The following is an 18,303-nucleotide window of genomic DNA, read 5'->3' on the forward strand; positions in this document are numbered from 1 at the left end:
CAAAACCATTAACCATCTAACTGTGCTCTCATCAGTCCACCAGAATACCTTTTGTGAAGGTCATGATGTCTTCCATGTAGCCGAATTCAACTGATAATCTTGACACTCAATGACTGATGACCACAGCCTCCTTTTAAAATGACTTCTTCCCTTAAGTTCTCTTGATATCCTCTTATATTTTCTGGCCAGTTCTTCTGTGTTCTTTATACATACTCATCTTCTTCGAAGCACTGTCCTGGGCTTGTTCTCCACCCTCCGTTTTGTTCTCATTCTCTAGTCCTTCCCAAAGGAATCTCAGATAGAACTCTGGTTCAATTACTGTGGATGTCTAGATGACTGGAAATTTCGATTTTCATTCAAGATCTTGCTTCTAATTCCAGTCCCATATGTCCAACTGCCCACTGACTTCTCTTGGATACCCTCAAAAGTACCTTAAACTCAACATGTCCAGCCCTGAACTTAGAATCTTGCCATTTCCCCAAACATGATGTTCTTTCAGTATTTCTTATCTCGATGAATGATGATCTCATCAGACCATTTGCACAAGCCAGAAACCCATGCGTTTTTCTTGATGCTGACTTTTCCTTCACTGTCTACATCCAACATATCACCAACATATCACTGTATTTGATCATACAGAATCTCTCTCAAAATGTTCCTGTTCTCGCCCTTTCCACCAGCCTCACTCTTGTCCAAGCTACCATGCACTCATGTCTGACCTATCATAATTGCTTCTCATGTGGCCTATCCGCATCTATTCTATGTCAGCCCATTCTTTCTTCTTAAAATCTTCCATTAGCTTTACATTGTTTTTAGAATAAAGAAAAAGATCATTATGGTCCTATATGCCACCTGTCACAGATTCTTACAACTCCCTTCACACTCGTGCTGTTGCTCTCTTCCCTGTATCTACAGAGCCTTCTTTCAGGTTCCCAATGCTGCCATCTTGCCTCCAACTACAGGGCCTTTGCACAAGTAAGTCTCTCTTATTTTTATTTTTATTTGAAGTGTGATTGATTTACATAGCCACTGGTTTATTTATTTATTTGTTTATTGATTTATGTATTGGTTGCGTCATGCGACATGCAGGATCCTAGTTCCCCAACCAGGGATCAAACCCGGGCCCCCTGCATTAGGAGCATGGAGTCTCAACCACTGTACCACCAGGGAAGAACCAAGTCTCTCTTTATAGAATGCTCTCTCTCGAACCTCATCCTCTTTATGTAGTGTTAGTACTATATCATACCTAGATCTCAGCTAAAGGGCCCTTCCTCAGGGAAGGTTTCCCTGAATTTAAAGTCTTCATTCATTGTAGGCCCTCATAGATTCTTATTCTTTTTCCATAGAGCCTCTTTCTTAGTTTTTGTTTCTTTGTTTGTTTATTCATATTATGTTATTTTTGTTAAATGTCTTTCTTGCCCACTGGACGTTCTATGAAAGCAAAGATCCTTTTATTTGCCTACAGTCGTATCCCCAGTGCCTAAGAACAGCTCCTGGTGCGAAGAAGCTGCTCAATAAATATTTGTTAAATGAATGGAGGCCAAGACAAAAATTACATTTTTGTTAGTCATGTTTTCTTCTCTGTCGTTTCTCTAACACAGTCGTAGCTAAATTGCTTGCTTTAACTTCTGGGCAGAAAGCTCAAAACCAAGGTAAGACTGTACAAATGTTAGGATAAATAATATTATGTATAGAGGGAGAACCGTATTTGGATTCCGCAAAGGAGCATTGAGGAAGGTAAATTAAAATTATGTCAGCTTCCCAAGTAGCCTAGGTTTTACCTGCAAATCCTCTTCAGAAATTGGCAGAATGTAAATAGTTTTTTAAGGGTGGGTCTGCATAGCATTTACAAGCATGGAACTTGAAATTAGACAGACTTGTATTTGTTTCTTACCTCTTCTGTTTTTTGGCTATGTGACCTCTACAAATTATTTACTTCATTGATTTTCAGTTTCTTTATCGGTAAAATGCTGATGTTAACATCAGTTTCATTTGGTTTGTAGAGATTTGCTCAGTGTCTGGAACACCTCATACCAAAAATGGTAGCAGGGTTTCTAATGATTATTAGAGAATTTCAGCAAGTCTAATTCTGCCTGAATTTTATTCTTGTTCAAACAGATTGTTCAGTACACATCACAAAATACTGTGCTACATGTCATCTACCATCATTGTTTTTGTGAGGCCCATTTGTGGTAAGGGATGTAATTCCTGAGGCTCTGGATATATCCTTCAGATATGTAATTCCTTCCAGCCCTCAAAATGCTACTCAGGACAAGTAAGACACATTCTTAAGGTTCTTTATTATAAATCCTCCTTGGTCAGTTAGCTGACAGAGTTGGAGATTTTTAATTGATTGATTTTTTCTTCCATTTTTATTGAGAGGTAACTGACATATAGCACTGCATAAGTTTCAGGTATACAGCATGATGATCTGACTTATATGAAATGATTATCCAATAAGTTTAGCAGATATCCATCATCATATATACAAAATTAAAGAAATAGAAAAAATCTTTCCTCTTGTGATGAGAACTCAGGATTTCCTCTCTTAACACCTTTCATATATAACCTACAGCAGTGGTAATTATATTTATCATGTCGTACATTGCATCCCTAGTACTTATTTATCTTATAACTGGAAGTTTGTACCTTTTGAATGACTATCCAATTCCCCTCCCCCACCCCCGTCTCTGGTAACCACAAATCTGATCTTTTTTTCTGTGGGTTTGTTTGTTTGTTTTTTAAGTATAGTTGACCTACAATGCTGTGTTAGTTCCTGGTACACAACATAGTAATTCTATATTTCTATACATTTCAAAATAATTGCTATGATAAATCTAGTTAAAATATGCCACCTGATAAAATATTACATGTTATTGAATATATTCCTGACACTATACATTTCATCCCCTTGATTCATTCATTTTGTAACTGGAAGTTTGTACCTCTTAATCTCCCTCACCTATTTCTTTCCTCTCCCTACACCCGTCCTCTCTGGCAACTACCTGTTTGTTCTCTGTATCTATAAATCTATTTCTGTTTTGTTGTGTTTGTTCATTTGTTTTGTTTTGTAGATTCCACATAGAAGTTAAATCATGCAGTATTTGTCTTTCTCTGTCTGACTTACTTCATTTAGCATGATATCCTCTAGGTCTACCCATGTTGCTTCAAATGTCATTATTTCATTCTTTTTTATGGCTGAGTGATATTCCTGTGTGTGTGTGTGTGTGTGTGTGTGTGTGTGTGTATGTGTCTCCATTTCACATTGTGCTATATAGTCCCAAATCTAAATTAGCACATCTACTTAATATGAGCTCTTATCCAAGCCCTGTACACAATGGTCAAAGATGATCCCTAGTGAATGCAAAATTTGCTTGCTCTTAGCTACTTCTCAAGTATTTTTATATTTGGGGGAAAAATTATATGCATGAGTTATCACACCTGGATACCTGACTCCAAGGAAACATGAAAGTCTTATGTTGGTGCTCATACCTCACAGTCAGTGGTTTTGTACACAAAAGATACTCAATAAATATTTCCCGAATAAGTAAATTAATAGAGTAACAAATATATTTAGACTTTTTTTTTTTGCGGTACGCGGGCCTCTCACTGCTGTGGCCTCTCCCGTTGTGGAGCACAGGCTCCGGACATGCAGGCTCAGTGGCCATGGCTCACGGGCCCAGCCGCTCCACGGCATGTGGGATCTTCCTGGACTGGGGCACGAACCCGTGTCCCCTGCATCGGCAGGCGGACTCTCAACCACTGCGCCACCAGGGAAACTCTATTTAGACTTCTTTACAAACTTTAATCCTTCTAGAATGATTGACATGTGCTGCTATTATGATTCTTGAGTTACTGTAGTCAAACTTTGAGGGATTCTAACTTGTTCAATGAATGAGGCAGATAATCCCCTTGGACACTTGGACAACTTGGTTCCTCATAGCTACAATCATAGGTAGATTTTATTTTAAAAGGTAGATTTTATTAAAATTATGAGTGAAATAATAAAATTATAGGGAAGTAATATTTTACTACTCATAAATGGAAACAGACTCTATATCTAATATTTATTAAACTGTCTCAATCCACCTCTGGATATGGATGGAGACCACTTTCTATGACCCTGACTTCTCTTCTGCCTAATTCTTTTTTTGCCTAATTCTTATTAAAACCCAAGTTCATAATGTAGCTTTTCTTTCTGAGCCAGATTTAATGGTTTTTATGACCATGAGGAAGTTCTGAGTCAAATTTTCAACTCACTTCTGCACTTTTTAAAAAATATTATTTTATTCTGTTTATTCCTCTTTCCTCTCTATGGTACTTGTATGGTACAGTAAGGTAAAGTATTAATAGTTCAGATTTCTCCTAGAGGCAACTTTTGGTGTGGCTGGGTCACAGCCTTAATTACACTGATTTTATCTGTGATTAACATAGCCCCCCCAAACGGATTTAAATTTATAATTTCGATATGGCTATTTGTGTATTAGAATTTTATTGAGAGGTATATAATGACTGTTTCTATATCCTTGAAAAGCAAATAGTTCCAAAAATTCTTCTGATCACGGCCATCAGTCAGAACAGGAGCATTAACCACGTTGTAAACATACTGCATATCCACTACGCTGCGGGCCCTGACATGCTGCAATTATTTGTTTGATCAGATTTTAAAAATGCATTTGTTATATTGTATGCTTTGGTAAAATGCCTCAAATCCTCTTTTAAAATGATAAAGTATAACGCAATAAACATTTTCAGAACATACTCTTGTTGCAGGCACTGTGTTGGGTACTACAGACCTGAGTCAAAACTCGATTTGTAAATTATAGGAAAGAACGTAGAAGCCTAATGAAAACTGGTAAAAATGTCCCCACCCCCTAAATATATGTCAGTTCAAAGATATAATGGCAGATTTGTGCAACCATAAATTCTTTCATAGATTTAGAAGTAGGAAAGGAATAAAGGGAGTATTTAATACAGCTTTTTCCAAATGTGTTCCGTGGAACGCCATTGCAGAAAGTAGTAGTATTTTCAAGAAATAAATGAACACTTTCTGTGGTCAAATAATGATGGTGCAAAATCAAATGGTGGGTAAAACTGCTGGTGCCTTAGCACAAATCAAGGGAGTGGGTCCAACCTGTACTAACTGTCGTTGTATTCTTCACTGTCACACACTTGCAGTAAAACAACAATAAACAAACAAAAAGCCAATTTTACTTAGTAATGTTCTCAATGGGGCAGTAAAAATTATTATTATTAAATCTTGACTATTGAGCACACATATTTTTAATAATCTATGTGAGTAAATGGAAACTATGCACAAACACTTCTCCTGCCTGTGAAGTAGGATGGCTATTTTGAAGAAAATCACTTGTGGAGTTGAGTTGTAGCTGAACTAGCCGTGTTTTTCCTGGAACACCAGGAAATGTTTCCTTTTCACTTGATCAAATGACTACAGATAACTGGTATTGAGACATGAATATTTAGCTGACATTTAAAAAGAAATGAATGAATCCGTCCTGCCACTTCAAGGAAAACAACTGACATCATTTGTTGCCAATGATAAAATTTTATCTTATGTTATTGAAGCATAGTTGATTGACAATGTTGGTTAATTTCTGCTGTACAGCAAAGTGATTCCGTTATACATATGTATATACAATCTATTTCATATTCTTTTCCATTATGATTTATCACAGGGTATTGAATATAGTTCCCTGTGCTCTACAGTAGGACCTTGTTGTTCATCCATCCTATATATAATAGTTTGCATCTGTTAACCCCAAACTCCCACTCCTTCCCTCCTCCACCCCCTTCCCCCTTGGCAACCACAAGTCTGTACTCTATGTCTGTGAGTCTGTTTCTGTTTTGTAGATATGTTCATTTGTGCCATATTTTAAATTCCACCATATAAGTGTTATCATATGGTATTTGTCTTTCTCCTTCTGACTTATCAAGTGAAAATTTGAACTTTGGAAAACTTTTATCTGCCACCATGAGCTTAATCCAATATGTAAAAACTTTTCTGATGAGATTGGTGGTGATATTAATTGATGTTTCTGATATTGTATAATGAAATGCATTAGCATTTGGAAGATTGCCATAACTCGGTGAATCAGTTACCAAATCATGCACGGGTAAGAGATCCATTCAAGAAGCAAGCTAGACCAATAGATTTTAATATAACACAGAATGAAAGTTTATTGACAGGGTTTCTGATTCCATGTTGCAGTTAACCTTTCAGAAGTGACCACTTGTTGAGTTTTAGTGTAGTATCAAAGAAAGAGATCCACAATTATCTGAATGCTAAAATATTCTCCCCTTTCCAGATCCTAGATCTTGAGATGCTAGATTTTCTTTATATGCTTTAATAAATATAACATAGCAAAATTAATTGAATGCTGAAGCAGATATGAATGTCCAGTAATACAGACTCAAAAGGGATTTTTTTTTTTTTTTTTTTTTTTTGCGGTACACGGGCCTCTCACTGTTGTGGCCTCTCCCGTTGCGGAGCACAGGCTCTGGACTCGCAGGCTCAGCAGCCATGGCTCACGGGCCCAGCCGCTCCACGGCATGTGGGATCTTCCCGGACCGGGGCATGAACCCGTGTCTCCTGCATCGGCAGGCAAACTCTCAACCACTGCGCCACCAGGGAAGCCCAAAAGGGATCTTTTTTTTATGTAGAAAAAGAAAATGATACTCTGCTAAATATTTTTTATTTTGAAAATAAATTTTCAAAAAATATATTATTTATGTGATATGTAATGGGTGTACTATTGTTATTTTTAAATGAATTAATAAGGATATAAACATATCAGTTTTAGTTTCTAAAAGAGTAAATATCAATAGAAATAACCAACATAAACAAAAGCAATTTTTATCCTCAATAATTTTTAAGGATGGAAAGGGGTCCTGTGAACAAAACATTTGGGAACCACTGGACTAGAAAAAACCTCCTGAGGTCACATTTAAGTCCTTTCATTTATGCATCTTCCATGAAAATTAAAACCAGCACTTACATTCTTATGATGTTAAAAAATAGCTATAAGGGACTTCCCTGGCAGTCCAGTAGTTAAGACTTTGCCTTCCAACGCAGGGGGTGATGGTTCCATACCTGATCAGGGAACTAAGATCCCACATGCCTTGTGGTCAAAAAACCAAAGCATAAAAACAGAAGCAATATTGTAACAAATTCAATAAAGACTTTAAAAAAATGGTCCACATAAAAAAAAAATCTTAAAAAACGTAGCCATAAAATCTTTAATAGTGTCATAAATGTGAGAAGTATGTCTTTTCTGGTTATTTCTAGGAACAAACTTTATGGAGAATGAAAATCCTGAAATGTTATACTTGTTTTATTTTACCAAAAATACCTTCTGTTTGTGTATCAAGTAAGTATTCTCCAAAAAGCTTAATGATATTAATATTAAAATAATGTTACAATACAGATAAAACTTGAGACTCTAAAAAGATAGCAGCATAAATAGAAATTCGATAGTGAGGAATACATTCATTATACTTTCCCAAAGGCTTTTTTTTTTTTTTTTCCACTGAATTATGACACCTGACAAATGGCTGCAGGGAAAATGCCACATGACTTCCCCTGTTGTTTACAGCTTGTCACAGGCGGGTGCAATACAAAAAAAGATGAATGCATCTTTCCCATTCCAGAGTGTCTCTACTCATAAAAGGAAACTGTTCTCTCCCCATCCTAAGAGTGGTTGACTTAGAGCACTACAACAGATCAATGATGTTGTGGGTGCTTGATAAATTTAGGGAAACAGAACGAAAAAGATGGAGTCCCACTCATGGATTTCCTTGCAAAGTCACCCCGCACTAGCCAAGAAGCACTGTTTATGTTTTCCATGGGTGCCACTTTTCTTGTATCCAAGTTACCCTTTTGGTTACATATTGGTACCTCTGAGAGCCTTGCTGCTCCAAGAGTGAGTCACAGACCAGCAACCTTCATATCTCCTGAAGCTTTTTATAAATGTAAGCTCTTGGGCCCCATCTTAGACATCCTGAATCAAAATCTGCATTTTAACAAGATCCCCAGGTGAGGTGTACATTTATTCATGTTGGAGAAGCCCTGATGTACATCAGATGATCTCAACTATGACTGCACTTTGAAAGCATCTGGGGAGTTTCAAAAAACCCTGATGTTTGGGCTACATTGCAGAGCAACTAGATCAAAATCTCTGAGGGTAGGACACTCCATTCAAGAATAGGCCTTCTTCAATACATATTCATAGATGCACCTTTGGATTTATTATGGAAGTCAGTGGGAAAACATACTTCTTTCATTGGCAACCTTTTTTAAAAAACACCTTTATTGAGGTGTAATTGATATTTAAAAACCCTGAATGTACCTAATTTGATGAGTTTGGACATAGGGATACACCCATGGAGCCATCACCACAATCAAGGAAATAGACATATCCATCACCTCCAAAAGTTTGCTTGTGTCTTGTGTGTGTGTTTGTGTGTAGGAACATGAGATCAACCCTCTTAACAAATTTTAAGTGTACAACACAGTATCATTGACTACGGGCACTGTATCACAGGAGTTTATGTTGCGTAACTGAAACTTCATGCCGTTGAACAACAGCTCCCCAGTTCCCCCTACCCCAGCCCCTGGCAACCAACCTGTCCTCTGCTTCTACTTTTTGACTATTTTAGATACCTCATATAAGTGGAATCATGCAGTATTTGTCTTTCTGCAATTGGCTTATTTCACTTAACATAATGTTGTCAAAAACTCCAGAAATAGCAAAATTAAAACCACCATATCAATAAAAAGTATTTAGCAGGAGTTCGTTATGCATATAAGGACAGTTCAGGAACTGGGACAGTTCAAATTCAAACACTGATATGAAGTTCAGGGGCATGACATTACAGGATGGCTTATAAAGTGAAAATGAGGAAGTTGTTTAACCTTTACAATGAGGAGTTATTACAATGGGGGTTTCCATACAGCAGGGGATTTGTTAAAAGTTGAGATCCTGATTTTAGTTCTCTTGGATATATACCCAGAAGTGGGATTGCTGGATCGTATGGTAGTTCTCTTTTTAATTTTTTTAGGAACCTCAATACTATTTTCCATAGCAGCTGCACTATTTTCCATTCCCACCAATAGTGCACAAGGGTTCAATTTCTCCACATTCTTACCTACAGGGTGTTGTTATCACTTATCTCTTTTGTGATATCCATCCTAACTGGTGTGAGGTGATACTTCATTGTGATTTTCACTTACATTTTCTGATGATAAGAGATGTTGAACACCTTTTCATTTACCTTTTGGCCATTTGTATATCTTCTTTGAAGAGATGTCTATTCAGATCCTCTACCCATTTTTTAATTGAGTTATTTTTTTGTTTGTTTGCTGTTGACTTGCAGGAGTTTCTTGTAAATTTTGGGTATTAACCTCTTATCAGATATGTGGTTTGCAAATATTTTCTCCCATTCTTTAAGTTGACTTTTCACTCTGTTGTTTCTTATTTCCATGCAGAAGCTTTTTAGTTTGATATAGTTTCACTTGTCTGTTTTTGTTTTTGTTGTCTGTGTTTTTGGTGTCAAACCCAAGAAATCATTGCCAAGACCAATGTCAAGATGTTTATCTCTAGGAGTCTTACAGTTTCAGGTCTTATGTTTAAGCCTTATCCATTTTGAGTTGACTTTGTGTATGGTGTAAGATAAGGATCCAATTTCATTCTTTTGCATGTAGATATCCAGTTTTCCCAACACCATTTGTTGAAGAGACTAGTCTTTTCCCCCCTTGTGTGTTTCTGGCACTCTTATCAAATTCAGTTGACTTTTTATGCATGAGTTTATTTCTAGGCTCTCTATTCTGCTCCATTGGTCTATATGGTCTGCTTTTATGCTACACTGTCTTAAGTACTGTAGCTTTGTCATATATTTTAAAATCGGGAAGTGTGATGCCTATGTGATGCTTCCAGCTTTGTTCTTCTTTCTCAAGATCCCTTTAGCTACTCTGAGACTTTTGTGGTTCCAAATGAGTTTTAGAATTTTTAAAACTTTCTGTAAAAATGACTTTGACATTTTAATGGGGATAGCATTGAATCTGTAGATTGCTTTGGGTAGAATGGGCATTTTAACATTATCATTTATTCCAACCTATGAAGGCAGATGTCTTTCCATTGATTTATGTCTTCTTCAATTTCTTTCATCAGTGTTTTGCAGTTTTCAGTGTACAAGTCTTTCACATCCTTGGTTAAGTTCATTTCTAAGTAGTTTATTCTTTTTTATGTGATTGTAAATGGGATTTTTTTCCTTAATTTCCTTTTCAGATAGTCTGTTGTTAGTGTGTAGAAAAACAGCTGATTTTTGTATGTTGATTTTGTATCTTGCAACTTTACTGAATTCATTTATTAGTTCTAACAACATTTTGGATGTGGAAACTTTACTGTTTTCTATGTATAAAATCATATCATCTGTGAACAGAGATAATTTTACTTCTTCCTTTCCATTTTAAATACCTTTTCTTTCTTTTTCTTGTGTAAATGCTCTGGCTAAGACTATGTTGAATGGAAGTGGCAAGTGTGGGCACCCTTGTCTTGTTCCTGATCTTATATAAACAGCCTTCAGGTTTTTACTGTTGATTATGATGTTAGCTGTGAGCTAGGTCATATATGGCCTTTATTATGTTGAGGTATATTCTTTCTATGCCTAATTTGTTGAGAGTTTTGATCATGAATGGATACTGAATTTTGTCAGATGCTCTTTCTGCATATATTGAGATGATCATAGGATTTTTATCCTTCATTCTGTTAATGTGGTGTATCAGATTGATTGATTTGCAGTTGTTGAACCATCCTTGCATCCCAGGCAAAAGTCCCACTTGGTCATGGTGTAAAATCCTTTTAATATGCTGCTGAACTTGGTTTACTAGTATTTTGTTGAGAATTTTGCATGTATGTTTATTAGGGATATTGACCTGTAATTTTCTTTTCTTCTGGTGTCCTTGTCTGGCTTTGGTGTCTGGATAATGCTGGCCTCATAAAATGAGTTTGGAAGTGTTCTCTCCTCTTCAATTTTCTGGAAGAGTTTGAGAAGGATTGGTGTGAATTCTTCTTTAAATTTTTGGTAGAATTCACCCATGAAATCATTTGGTCTTGGGCTTTTCTTTTTTGGGAGGGTTTGGTTATTGATTAAATCTCCTTACTGGTAATTAATCTATTCATATTTTCTATTTCTTCATAATTCAGTCTTGGTAGGTTGTAGGTTTCTTGGAATTTATCCATTTTTTATAGGTTATCCAGTTTGTTCATACTAGTTTTTTTAGGATCCTTTGTATATCTCTGGCATCAGTTATTGTCTCCTTATTCACTTCTGATTTTATTTATTTGTGTCTTCTTTTCTTCTTAGTCTAGTTAAGGGGTTGTCAACTTTGTTTTTTTAATCTAGCTCTTAGTTTTATTGATTTTTTTCTATTGTTTTTCTAGTCTGTATTGTGTTTATTCCTCCTCTAATCTTTCTTATTTCCTTCCTTCTGCTAACTTTGGGCTTAGTTTATTCTTCTTTTTCTAGTTTCTTAAGGTGTAAAATTAAGTTGTTTATTTGAAATATTTCTTCTTTTTTAATGTAGATGTTTGTTGCTATAAACCTTCTCTTAGGACTGCTTTTGCTGCATCCCATATATCTTGGAATGTTGTGTGTTTGTTTTCATTTGTCTCAAGACACTTTCTGACTTCTATTTTGACTTCTCCTTTGATCCATTGTTTTGTCAGGAGTGTGTTGTTTAATTTCCACACATTTGTGAATTTTCCAGTCATCCTCCTGTTATTGATTTCTAATTTAATACCACTGTGGTCAGAAAAGATAGTTGGTATGATTTCAGTGTTCTTAAATTTGTTGGTGTCCTGACATGTGATCTATCCTGAATAATGTTCTGTGTGTGCTTGAGAAAACTGTGTATTCTGCTGCTGTTGGGTGGAATGTTCTGTGTCTTTTAGCTTCATTTGATCTATAGTATTGTTCAAGACTGCCATTTCCTATTGATTTTCTGTCTGAATGTTCTATCCATTGTTGATAGTGGGGTATTAGAGTTTCCTACGATCATTGTATCACTGTCTATTTCCCCTTCAGTTCTGTCACTGTTTGCTTTATATATTTAGGTGCTCTGATGTTGGGTGTATGTATGATTGCTATATCCTCCTGATAAATTAATATTTTTATCATTATATTATGTCCTTCTTTGTCTCTTGTGACTGTTTTTAACAGTCTATTTTGTCTGATATAAGTATAACCACTCCTGCTCTCTTTTGTCTGATATATTTTGTCTGCTATAAGTATAACCACTCCTGGTCTCTTTTGTTTAGTATTTGCATGGAATGTCTTTTTCCATTCCTTTATTTTTAGTGTGTGTCCTTAATTCTAAAGTGAGTCTATTGTAGAAGGCAATAGTTGAGTGTTGTATTTTATCATTCAGCCACTCTATGTCTTTTGATTAGGGAGTTTAATCCATTTAGTTTAAAGTATTGTAAATATTGATAGGGAAGGACTTCTATTGCCATTTTCTGTCTGTCTGGTAGTTCCTTTGTTCCTCTTTTCTTCTCTTGCTATCTTCTTTTGTATTTCATTGATGTTTTGTACTGATACTCTTTTATTACTTTTTATTTATCTTTTATGTATATTCTGTAGGGATTTTCTTGCGTGGTTGCCATGAGGAGTCCATAAAACATCTTATAATTTTAACAGTCTGTTTTAAGCGGATAAAGACGTAACCTCAATCACATACAAAAACTCTACACTTTTACTCCCCCCTACAGACACACACACACACACACACACACACACACACACAACCTTTATGTTATTCGTGTCACAATTTACATGTTTTTGTATTGTGCCTCCATTAACAAGAAGAAAAATGAAAATTTTCATAGTTAAGAACTTGGGTTTGGTGTGAGAAAGATTTAGTTGTTTTGGTTAGAACTCTTTGGTTGCAAATAACAGATGCCAACTCAAGCTAGCAGATATCTGTAAAAACTAATTATGGACAAGTCACTTAAATGTGCTGACCTCCAGTTTCCTTATCTGTACAATGGGGACATTGAAGAGTACCTACCCTCTAGAGTTACTGGGCTGCTCAAATGAGATAATACATGCCAAGTGCTTAGGGTAGTGCCTGGTTTATAATCTGAGCTCAATAAACGTTAGCTCTTATTATTGACAATGAAACCTGTGCAGGCAACTTGACAATACTAGTTACAATACTAAGAGTTGGAAAGAAGGCTGAGTTGCCAGCTCCTCTCCAGGTCTACCCCTTAGCCTGGAAGCATGGTAACACCAGGGTGTCCTGCTATTAAATTAGGACTCATCTCTTTTTATCCAGTATCTTGGCTGGGATTTGGGAGTGGAGAATGAAGAAAGAGCTGCAGGGGCTTATAAAAAAACAAAGATAAAAAGAGCTACATGATTAAAAGTCCACAAAATAATGGGATTCAAAGAGTTATGGTTTCTTACAAAGAAATATTTTCTTTTGGGATTTATTGTTTCCATGAATCCCATAACCACTCTTGGAGTGCAAAATGCAATAAGAATTACATGGGCCAAAGAAGGAGAATGCTGGTGGACATTCTCTACAGGAGAGTACATTTTTAATTTAAAACATTAGCATATGCTTGTTCTCTATGAAAGCCCATTGCAGAGAGTCCAGGTTAACACTAATTGATTTAAACCTCAGATCTCAGTAGGAACCCACAGATGTTAACTGCTCACTGATGCACTAAAGCTTCCTAAGTTTCTCACAAAGCTTCAGAGTAATTGTAAAATATTTCCTCTAGGTCCATGGATTAGTGAAGGCATTATTTGGGGGAGGTGCCATGAGGCCTGAGCTAACGCTGTAATAAAAAGTCTCTTTGGGAAAAGAAAACTTCTTTGTGGGTTTGTGAGTTGTAGGGTGAGTGTTCTGCTGAAAAATACATGTAATGTTCATGTAGACCCAGCAGAAGAAAGGATTCCAAATTTGTAGAATCTGAAGCTTAAAAAATTTGGGGAGGTCCTCCTTAGGAGATTGATCTTAATGAATTACAGTTAGAATAATGGTACTTTTGCAGATTTTACAAAATTATATCACCATGTGAGATCATATGAGGGTGTCACCCAGGGCTCTGGAAGTGATGCATGCATATCTAGGGTCCTGAAGTTTAAGCTTCACTGAATTGGGGATAAATCCACCTCTGTCTGGCAGTGAAGTTAAATAATCAAATTTTTTATCTAGACAAATGATCTGGAATTAGGGTCCTGCAACCTGTTTTCATTTACACTTTTGACTCAGAGTGGTCTCAGCAATTCACTTGCTCACTTGCAACCTCAGTGTCTTGGTTTGTTCTGGAAAACATGAATATATATGTTTTTCTTCTGTCAGTGTTGCTGCAGCAATGACTATTTTAAAGATATTTAATATCTTTCCTTGGGAAGAAGGTTGTACCAGTACACCATATTACTACATTTTTCATCCTAAAGTAATCTCTTGGGTGATCTCAGACTCAGTGGAGTGGAGGCTCAAATTAGAAATCCTCTTTTCGTATCCATCAATATAACAATGGAAGAGGGATAAGCCTTTGTTCTGAAAACCTGCAAGTTGCCCACAAAACTTATTTGATAAAAATTGTATATTGTTACAGAGACAAAACTGTTACCCAATGCCAGGTTAATAAAAACAAAAGATAAAAACTCGAGTTTTCCGGCAGGTATTTGTAGGGTTACTCCAACACAAATTAAGTGAAATATTGCAGAAGTGTCTTGGTTAAAGCAAAACTGAAACATATTGAACCAAATAGAGACACTGGGCTTACTCAGACTAAACATTAGTTCTGAGGACACCTACAGAATTGTTAACACTTTGCCCTCTTACAGCAAGTATCCCAAATGCTACTTTTGGCTTTGAGAAAATTTGGTTGCTTGTTTAGTTTTACCTCAAAATTGGTCACTAAATTAGTTGTGAGCCTGATTGATATGTGTTCTTCAATTCTTAATAACACCCTAGTATTTATTTTATTGAAGTATAGTTGATTTATAATGTTGTGTTAATTTCTGCTGTACAGCAAAGTGATTTAGTTATACATATATACACATTCTTTTTTATATTCTTTTCCATTATGGCTTATCTCAGGATTTTGAACATAGTTCTCTGTGCTGTACAGTAGGACCTTGTCGTTTATCCATTCTATACGTAGTAGTTTGCATCTACCAACCCCACTCCCAGTCCATCCCTCACGCCCCCCCCACCATCCTCCCCCTTGGCAACCACAAGTCTGTTCTCTATGTCTAGGAGTCTGTTTCTGTTTTGTAGATAGGTTCTTTTGTGTCATATTTTAGATTCCACATATAAGTGATATCATATGGTCTTTCTTTCTCTTTCTGACTTAATTCACTTAGTATGATAATGTCTAGGTCCATCCATGTTGTTGCAAAGGGCATTATTTTGTTCTTTTTTAAGGCTGAGTAGTATTCCATTGTATGTATGAACCACATCTTCTTTATCCATTCATCTGTTGATGGACAGTTCAGTTGTTTCCATGTCTTGGCTACTGTGAATTAGTGCTGCCATGAACATAGAGGTGCATGTATCTTTTTGAATTATAGTTTTGTCTAGATATATGCCCAGAAGTGGGATTGCTGGGTCACATAGTAGCTCTGTTTTTAGTTTTCTGAGGAACCTCCATACTGTTCTCCATAGTGGCTGCACCAATTTACATTCCCACCAACAGTGTAGGAGGGTTCCCTTTTCTCCACACCCTCTCCAGCATTTGAATAACACCCGAGTATTAATTGAGATAAAGATTCTGAAAACTTGGCACTTGTTAAGAACCGAATGAACACCTCTCACACTGTTTGAGACAGAGCTATTGACATCTTCATCTGTGTTCCACAATACATTTCTCTTTAAAAAATACAAAACCAAACTGGCTTGATTTTCCCTTTCTGCCATAACTGTGGGACCTTGGGTGTTAGGGTGGACTCTGCAGAAATTACATCCTGAGACAAGAATTTGAGTATAAGGGAGGGTAAGTGTGGCAGGGAGTGGGGAAGTGGGTCAGGGAAGCCAACACAAGAGATGTTAGCAGGTTGCCTGTTTCTGGGAGATGGTGTAAAGCACACCTCAGGGTTGTGTCATCTGAGGGCAAGGAGCTGGTTAACCTAACTACCTGTGTCATTGGCTGAGAGTTTGTCTGGAGGCATTAACTCCCCAGCACCTGCCTCTTACCTATGCATAAGCTCAGTTGGCTCCTGTGGCCAGAGAAAACAGTCAGGCAGGTAGAGACAGGGGCTCGCTGTAGGATGCTGTGGGCCTGTGTGGGTACCCTGGTGGTGAAGGGTGTCAACAGCTTCCACCATACAAGGCAAATCACAATTTCAGTGCTGGAAGGAAACTTTGAGTTCACCCTACAGGATCCATTTTCTTTCATTGCAAAAATGAGAGTTGTCCACTAAATTCTAGACATTTTCTTCTCTAACGTTTTAATTCTTTCATTGACTGTAGATCTTTCCTGTAGGTGCAGTTCTGGACAAGGTAAGAATTCTGTAGAAAATCCTGTTCTGAATATGCCTGGTAAAGTGTATTTGCTAGAAGCATGGTAGGAGTACCAAGAGACTTACAAGTACTTTGGAAATGCACAAAATTCAACTCTTTTCATTCTATAGAAGCATTAGCACGGGGGCTTTTTTGTTTGGGTGTTAAAATGTGTGGTGTGAAATAAGGGTGCGTGAATCAAAATGATTGCTTTTTTGAGGTGTTGGAAAAGGAAATCTAGAGTGAATAAAATCAAATAGGGAACTTAGTATTTAACTTGAACCTGGTTTTCAAAGTAGTCTCAACTCAGGCAATTATTGAAGTTAAACACAGTTAAAGGTTAGATATTTGAAAATAGCAAGGGAATGATTTTCTCTATTTATCTCTGAGGTCTTCTTTCTTAAAAAGGAAGCAGGGAATCAGTGGACAGTGGGCTTTCCCTCAGTGGCCGTGTTTGAACTTGAAGCTTTCCTGGTTCATGTTATGTTGTGTCTGCTATTGATTGATGAGGGCAGGAGGAAGGAGAGGTGCTTGGCTTTGAGCAGCTCTGGCCAGAGATGCAGGCAAAAATCCCTCCGTGACTCACTTTGGGAGTTACCCTCCCGGAGCCAGGAATATCCGTCGGTAAATAGCAAGGCAGGCGGCCCGGCACTGGGAAGGAGCTACATCGGCTTCTGCCTGTCCCATGAAGGCCGAGACCTGGCTGCCAGAGGCCCTCTGAGGGTCGAAGACGTATGCCCCGTCTGTAAATAGGCCTCGAATCGCCACGCGACAGACGTCCAACCATCCGGCCTCCGTGCGCCTGGTGTACTCGGGGAACAGGATTATTCTGGGCCCGCCAAGCTGAGGGTGAGGCCTCATGTCAACCTTCGGAAAGTTTCCAGTGATCTGAACTTTGCTTCACCCTGGTGCCACTGCACAGATGTGACTAGTTTTGCTGATATATTTTAGACGCCTTTAAGAACTAGACGGGAAAAGCCCTTTCCCATGAATCCATTACCCGAGAATGGAAAGGATCCTTACACTTCAATTCCTTTATGAATTGTCTGGTGAATTATTAAAATGCAGATTCATGGGCCCTTAATATTTCCTGGGTGGGGCCCCTGAATCTGCATTTTAATGTTTCCTTGGTTGATTTTGAGGCAGGTGGTCAGTGGGCTGCACCTTGAGAAATACCTTGTCTTGTGGATCCATTTGGTTTTAATGAAGGGGGTGGGGCAGGGAGGTAAAAGAGGGGCAATGCCCATCTCGTCTTGCAGTAGAGAGCAACAGCTGAAAACAAACCCATTCTTGGATTTATTTTGACTGGTTTGGGGGAAAACACACCATCCCCCAATTTCACATTGGGCTGTACCTAGTTAAAAAACAGAAGCCTAATGCTTGGGAGGATTCTGGGTTTGAAACCACCATGATATTTGATAGAGAGAGGAGGAGACCTTGATCGCAGAGGGTGATTCAACTCAGAGAGCTAAGCGTGTATATATTCCATTCTGATCTTCACGCTTCGCCCTGCTGCTGCCCTAGTTCTCAGGTTGACCAGATGCTCCTCTTGCAAGGCAACAGCTCTTTTGAGCACAGATGGCTGGTTGTTACTCCCATCATGGATGTGTCAATGTCACAGTTCCTACATTAGTCAAACACCTCACCCTAAACTGATTATTCTGGAAAGTTAGTCACTGCTTGTATGGCATGTACAGCTGACCCTTGAGCAACATGGGTTTAGGCTGCGTGGGTCCACTTATAGGCAGATTCTTTTCAGCAGTCAATAC

The 18,303-nt window shown here is 37.5% G+C and overlaps 1 pseudogene; it reads right to left on the minus strand.

Annotated features, from left to right (window-relative positions):
• Positions 1 to 17,395, minus strand: part of LOC132530498 (uncharacterized) — a 42,277-nt pseudogene extending 24,882 nt beyond the window's left edge.
• Positions 17,396 to 18,303: the final 908 nt, after the last annotated feature.

This window comes from Lagenorhynchus albirostris, chromosome 12 (assembly GCF_949774975.1).
Source record: "Lagenorhynchus albirostris chromosome 12, mLagAlb1.1, whole genome shotgun sequence".
NCBI classification, from domain to species: Eukaryota; Metazoa; Chordata; class Mammalia; order Artiodactyla; family Delphinidae; genus Lagenorhynchus; species Lagenorhynchus albirostris.